Here is a 7,798-nt window from a genome sequence, read left to right on the forward strand (position 1 = left end):
AAAAGGAAAAGAAGAAAGAATCCATGGAGAAACGTCTCATACAGATTGAACATCAACAGCCAGAAGTCAGTTAACTTATTAAGACTATATTTGTAGTAGGTGCTGAACTGTGCCAACCAGATCTCCTTTTGGAAAGAAAGATTTATTCCCCTAGCTGCTTGGAAGTGCTGCTGGCAGACTGCTCTTAGCTGTCAACCCTTTTTAGGAATTGCCTTAGCTGGTAAGAGCTGCCTTGCCCAAGGTCATGGCCCCTCCTTGGGCAACCCCCAGGCAATTCCTGAATGATACAAGGGGGTGGGAGGGTTGCTGCTTATAAAGGCCCAGAGCTTTCAGTCAACTGAAAACAACTGAGGAGCACTGTCCCAGCCCAGCTTCTTTGTTAAATCCTCTCTGTCCCCTCCCTTCCACAAGTGGTGATCCCAAAAGCACTCCCTTTAAAACTAATACCCCTCCCTCCATGCCAACTCCATCTCAGAATCTGCTCCCCAGGAAATCAGATCTGCAACAATATGGAAATAAAGGAGGAAAAAAACCCCTCATATTCTTAAATAACTTCTTGTTTAAAAAGAAAATGAGAACATGTAAGCATTACATATAAACATAGGAGCTGTGTAGTTTGGACATAACAATGCTTAAAGGACATGCTGAAGCCGTAAATGAATGTCTTGGAAAACAAGAGAGATGGAAAGAAAAAATGACCTAAACCTCAACTCAAGAAGTCAGGAAAGGGGGGCGCCTGGGTGGCTCAGTGGGTTAAAGCCTCTGCCTTCGGCTCAGGTCATGATCCCAGGGTCCTGGAATGGAGTCCTGCATTGGGCTCTCTGCTCAGCGGGGAGCCTGCTCTCTCCTCTCAATCTGCCTGCCTCTCTGCCTACCAAATAAATATATAAATACATTAAAAAAAAAAAAAAAAAGGAATGAGCTAGCAACCAAAACAAAACAACTGGATGGTTAGTAAACAAGAGCAAAGGCCCTTTTAATTGTTTTGGGGGTAAAAAGTCTGTAAGACAGACAACTCTTCAGGTAGAGAGATAAAGACAGAGGGAGAGATTGAGGTGGAGGACAAGGAGGAGGAGGGAAGGAGGAGGAGGGAGAGGACGGAGAGGAGGAGGAGAATAGAGAGAAAGCCTGCAATATTAGGAATGAAAAAGGAGGCATAACTATAAATCCAAGAGATTTTATTGAATTATGAAAAAATAAGATAGTCAATTTTATAGCACCACATTAGAAAAACCAGATGACAAAATTCTGAGAAAATAGGAATTTTCAAAGTGACTCAAAAAGTAGAAAAGCCTGAGGAGTCCAATAATAACAGATGAAACTGGATCAATATTCAAAAGTCTAAAAAAAAAAAAAAGTCTATGGGGCGCCTGGGTGGCTCAGTGGGTTAAGCCTCTGCCTTCATCCCAGGTCATGATCTCAGGGTCCTGGGATCAAGCCCCTCATTGGGCTCTCTTCTCAGCGGGGAGCCTGCTTACCCCCCTCTCTCTCTGCCTGCCTCTCGGCCTGCTTGTGATCTCTCTCTCTCTCTGTCAAATAAATAAATAAAATCTTTTAAAAGTCTACTTGCCCCACCCTCCTGGTCCAAACAGTATTATATACAGGCAAGTTCTAAGAATCATCAAAGAATAGATAATTCTCTTATATAAGTTGTTCCAGAGCATAGAAGAAGATGTTAAGTTACAGTTTATTTTATGAGGCTAGTATAACCCAGTTACAAAAATGGAATAAGGAGAACACAAATGAAAATACAGACCAATCTCCCTACTAAATTAAGCAACCCCCCATGAACCCTCCAAATTTGGTACAGTATTAAAAGGACAAAGGATAATACATAGAGTTTATTCTAGGAAAGCAAGGATAGATCAAAATGATAAAACTTCCATAATCACTATATTAACAGAATAAAAGAGAAATTCATATGATTATCTCAATAAATTCAGAAAAAGAAATTTGATAAAATTCAATATCCAAGCAGGATGAAAAACAAATGCACCTCTAAGCACATTAGAAGGTAAACGGAACACCCTCTACTTCACAATAACTCTGTACCAAAGCCCCACAGCAAACTCCACACTTAAAGGGCCACCTATTAGAAGCACTGCCATTAAAACCAAGGACAAGATAAGGATGCATGTTATGATCTCTACTATTCAACACACTACTAGAGCTCCCAACCAATGCAATTAAATAAGAAGCAATAATAGGTGTACATATTAGAACAGAAAACAGGAAACCGTCACAATTTTTAAATGATATGATAGTATACCTAGAGAAACCAAGAGAATAAAATAAACTATTAAGGAATTTCAACAAGTGATTGTATATAAAATCAATATTAAAAAATGAATTGCTGGGGCGCCTGGGTGGCTCAGTGGATTAAGCCGCTGCCTTCGGCTCAGGTCATGATCTCAGTGTCCTAGGATCAAGCCCACCATCGGGCTTTCTGCTCAGCAGGGAGCCTGCTTCCCCTTCTCTCTCTGCCTGACTCTCTGCCTACTTGTGATCTCTCTCTCTGTCAAATAAATAAATAAAATATTTAAATGGGCTCGTGCTTGTGGCTAGGCATTATTTAAAAAAAAAATGAATTGCTTTCCCATTTATACAAGCAATAGTCAATGAGGCTAAATAAAGATCTTTTTCAAAATTCTAATGAAAAGTAGTGTTCCCTGAAATAAATCTAACAAGAAATGTGTAAGACCTTTATGAAGAAATCTATAAAAATGTACTGAAGAACATAAAGGAAAACCTAAATAAATGGAGAAATACCTTATTCATGGAAAGGAAGGCTCAAATTAGATCTGGTACTACTTATTATGCATGTGACCTTGGAAAAATTTTTGAATCTTAATCTGTCTGAGCCCCAGAGTCCTCATATGTAAAATGCAAATAACAGAATTTCCCTTACAGTTATTGTGAATATTAGAACTAGTAGAAGTAAATAGCATTGGGGCGCCTGGGTGGCTCAGTCGGTTAAGCGTCGGCCTTCAGCTCAGGTCACAATCACACAGTTCTGGGATTGAACCCTTCATTGAACCCCACATCGAACCCCACATCAAACCCCAAACAGAGCCCCACATTGGGCTCCTTGCTCAGCAGGGTGTCTGCTTCTCTCTCTCCCTCTGCCTGCCGTTCCCCCTGCTTGTGCTCTCTATCAAATAAATAAATAAAATCTTAAATAAAAAAAAAGAAGTAAATAGCATTTTGAAAAAGCCCTCAAAATCATATACAATATTTTTAATGGAGCAAATGTATATATGTAACCTCAAAAAAGAGATATATGAAAGGATACACATAAAATACCATAATTAATACCTCCAAAGAACACATAGAAATTAGAAGTTGAGTTTCCATTATCTGTAACATTTTAATTCTTTTAAAAAGGAGGATATATTATTTTTTAAGTTTTTTTCAGTGTTCCAAGATTCATTGTTTATGCACCACACCCAGTGCTCCATGCAATACGTGCCCTCCATAATACCCACCACAAGGCTCACCCAATCCCCACCCCCCCGCCCTCCAAAACCCTCAGTTTGTTTCTCAGAGTCCACAGTTTCTGATGGCTCATCTCCTCCTCCGATTTCTTCCAACTCACTTCTCCTCTCCAACTCCTAATGTCCTCCGTGTTATTCCTTATGCTCCACAAGTAAGTGAAACCATATGATAATTGACTCTCTCTGCTTGACTTATTTCACTCAGCATAATCTCCTCCAGTCCTGTCCATTGGTGATACAAAAGTTGGGTATTCATCCTTTCTGATGGAGACATAATATTGCATTGTATATATGGACCACATCTTCTTTATCCATTTGTCTGCTGAAGGGCATCTTGGCTCTTTCCTCAGTTTGGTGATTGTGGCCATTGCTGCTATGAACATTGGGGTACAGATGGCCCTTCTTTTCAGTATGTTTCAAAAAATAGAAACAGACAGAAAACTTCCAGACTCCTTCTATGAAGCCAGCATTACTCTGATCCCCAAAATAGGCAAAGACCCCACCAAAAAGGAGAATTTCAGACCAATATTCCTTATGAATATGATGCCAAGATTCTCAACAAGATCCTAGCTAATACAATCCAACAGTACATTAAAAAGATTATCCCCCATGACCAGGTGGGATTTATCCCTGGGATGCAAGGGTAGTTCAACATTCACAAATCAACTGATGTGACAGAACAAATCAATAAGAGAAGAGAAAAGAACCACATGGTCCTCTCAACTGATGCAGAAAAAGCATTTGACAAGATACAGCATCTGTTCCTGATTAAAATGATTCAAAGTATAGGGACAGAGGGAACATTCCTCAACTTCATAAAATCTATCTACAAAAACCCCACAGCAAATATTATTCTCAATGGGGAAAAGCTGACAGCCTTCCCTTTGAGATCAGGAACACAAAAAGGATGTCCACTCTTGCTACTGTTGTTTAACATACTATTAGAAGTCCCAGCAACAGCAATAAGACAACAAAAGAAATAAAAGGTATTCAAATTGACAATGAAGAAGTCAATCTCTCTTCGCAGATGACATGATACTTTCCATGGAAAACCCAAAAGACTCCACCCCCAAACTACTAGCACTCAAACAGCAATTCAGTAATGTGGCAGGACACAAAATCAATGTACAGAAATCAGTTGCTTAGCTGGTGCAACCACTCTGAAAAACAGCATGGAGGTTCCTCAAAAAGTTGAAAATAGAGCTACCCTATGACCCAGCAATTACACTACTGGGTATTTACCCTAAAGATACAAATGTAGTGATCCGAAGGGGTACGTGCACCCGAATGTTTCTCCCAGCAATGTCCACAATAGCCAAACTATGGAAAGAACCTAGATGTCCATCAACAGATGAATGGATAAAGAAGATGTGGTATATATATACACAATGGAATACTATGCAGCCATCAAAAGAAATGAAATCTTGCCATTTGCAACCATGTGGATGGAACTAGAGAGTATTATGCTTAGCCAAATAAGTCAGTTGGAGAAAGACAACTATCATATGATCTCCCTGATATGAGGAAGTGGAGATGCAACATGGGGGGCTTGGGGGGTAGGAAAAGAATAAATGAAACAAGATGGCATCAGGAGGGAGACAAACCATAAGAGACTCTTAATCTCACAAAACAGACTGAGGGTTGCCGGGGGAAGGGGGGCAGGGAGAGAGTGGCAGGGTTATGGACACTGGGGAGGGTATGTGCTATGGTGAGTGCTGTGAAGTGTGTAAACCTGGCGATTCACATACCTGTACCCCTGGGGCTAATAGTACATTATATGTTAATTTTAAAAAAAAAAGAAATCAGTTGCTTTATTATATACTAACAATGGAAATATAGAAAGGGAAATTAGAGAATCGATTCCATTTACTATAGCACCAAGAACCATAAGATACCTGGGAGGATATATTATTTATATAATTTCTTAAATATAAAGGAGATTTCCTCTTTTCCCCACCATTTCGGTCTGCTTCTTTCTCTTTCCTCTGGCACAGTCCAAATCAAACTTCTCCAAGTTTACCTATACTGGTTAGAGATTGAAGAACACTGACTTGAAGACAGAAGTACTTAAAGGTATTCAGACTACATATGGATATGTATTGTGTGTGGGCTTATAGTATGAACAAGGTACATTGTGTGTCTTTTTGTACTTTATGAGTAATATGCATATATGTGAATTTCAGTGTTTGTGAACTATGTATAAACGTAGACCACAGTTAAATAAATGAATTTCCTACCCCTGAAACTGTTATTCTGTACACCACAGTGGACTGTTTTCCAACTTGAAATCCCTTTCTATCTCCTATTTATCTTTTTCTAGGAAGTTTGGTTAAAATTATGATGTTCAAAGGGCAATTAAACTTGTACATTTGCCCATCCCTTCGTACAATACTCTGCTAGGAGCCATGAGGGCTTCAGGGATGATTAAGGAAAAAGGGATGATCTCAGTCCTCAGAGAACTGACAGTCCATGGGGGATGCCCCAAAGCTGCAATAAAAGATTAGCTGTGTGAATTCAAAGCTGTGGGGTTCAGAGACAGAATAGCTCAGTGCACAAGGATGCTCACATGGTTGACTAGGAAGAAAGGATAGAGGAAAAAACTCATTTACTAAGCATAACCAACATGCTTACAATGCAGGGAAGAACAACTGAAATCAAAACCTCAAAACTCCTAAACACAATCTGATTTAAGAGTTTCTTCATGCTACGAGATTTTTTTTTTTTTAAGTAGGCTCCACACCTAGCATGGAGCCTGACACAGGGACTGAACTCATGACCCTGAGATCAAAACCTGAACTAAGATTAAGAGTTGATGCTTAACCGACTGAGCCACCCAGGTTCCCCCATGCTACAAAATTGTCTTATTATTTCAATTTCAATAAAAATTACAGTTAATGGATTCCCCAGTTTAAACTAATTAGTAGAGTGTGCCATTTCATTTCCCCCAAATCTTCCAAACTCATGAGTCCTGTTTACTCATGGGTTTGCACAGGTTGGCAATGGGCGAGACATCAAAGGGTCAGGACCCTGGGGCCCCTGTGTTGTAAAGGGTTTCTCTTCCACTGCTTTTTCACACTACTGGGTTCTGACGATGACAACAACATGCCAACAGTATCCTATGTGTGGAAATCTACACCTGTCAGAAAACAGAAAATAGTATCCCTCTGGAGTCCAACAAACCCAAGTTCGCTTCTCACCTGTGACATTTCCTAGATTCGTGGTCTTGAGCACATTACTTATTTTTACTTAATCTCTCTGAGCCCAGGTTTTCCCAGATGGGAAAATGGGACTAATGGTGTCACTTTACAGAATAGGATCAGACATCATGAACACAGATTTCCCAGCACAGTGTCTGGTACACCCGGCTCAATGGTGCCAAATACCTTCCCTTTTTCCTTGTTGAATGCAGGTAACTGTGCCAATATTCCTTGATACCTTTAAATAGGGCCATCATATAATGGAGAAAGGGGTCTAAGATGAGAGAAGGTATGAATTTAGGGACGGAAGGGAAAGATGATGCACTTCAGAGCCGGCTGAAATGGTACATACAAATTTTAGTTTCACCCCTAGAAGCAATTGATGAATAAAGTCTCAGGCTATGACCTGAGAGTTTTTTCACAACTTTTACTTGGAGTGGTTAGGAGTGACTGGATATAAGAGCTACATTTAGGACACTGGGAGGCTTCAAGAGAGCACAGAGTTAGTCCTTCGGCTGAATGTATTTAATAAATTATCTTTCAATTGGAGAGGCCTCTCTGGGTGAATCACTTTCAATTAGACAAAAATAGCCAACAGAAATCAGCCCCCACTGAAGAAGAAGAACGAACGAAAGAAATCATTTGATTTGATTGACTGACATTGTTTCGAACAGAGTGTGAAAGAACATGCAGAGCTTAGTTTGGTCAGAAAGACATCCTGCTGCTGATGAAATCACATGCATTTATTCAGTCCTCCAACCATTTCCTAGGTGTGACTTTTAAATATATAAATAGATCTACTCTCAAACTTATCTTCCTCCTACCTCCACCTCCAAAATGAAATCACACAGATTTTCCTCACTTTTTCAATGGAAATGTCATTCTCCACATTCAGTGGGCTTGATAATTGGTGTTATTTACCTTCGACCTCCTTCCTCCTCCCCCAAATTTCAATACCAAATCAGAAACCAACTTAGCAACTGTTTTATATTATCTCTCAGCAATGTCCCTTTCTTGTAACAGACAGTACCCCCAATTTCTGAGTAACTGGCTCTAGCTTCTGTCTCTGATCTTTAGAATTGCCTCCCTCCATTTTAGCGTTCCCCG

This window comes from Lontra canadensis, unplaced genomic scaffold (genome assembly GCF_010015895.1).
Source record: "Lontra canadensis isolate GAN:19392208 unplaced genomic scaffold, GSC_riverotter_1.0 scaffold56, whole genome shotgun sequence".
In the NCBI taxonomy this organism is placed as follows: domain Eukaryota; kingdom Metazoa; phylum Chordata; class Mammalia; order Carnivora; family Mustelidae; genus Lontra; species Lontra canadensis.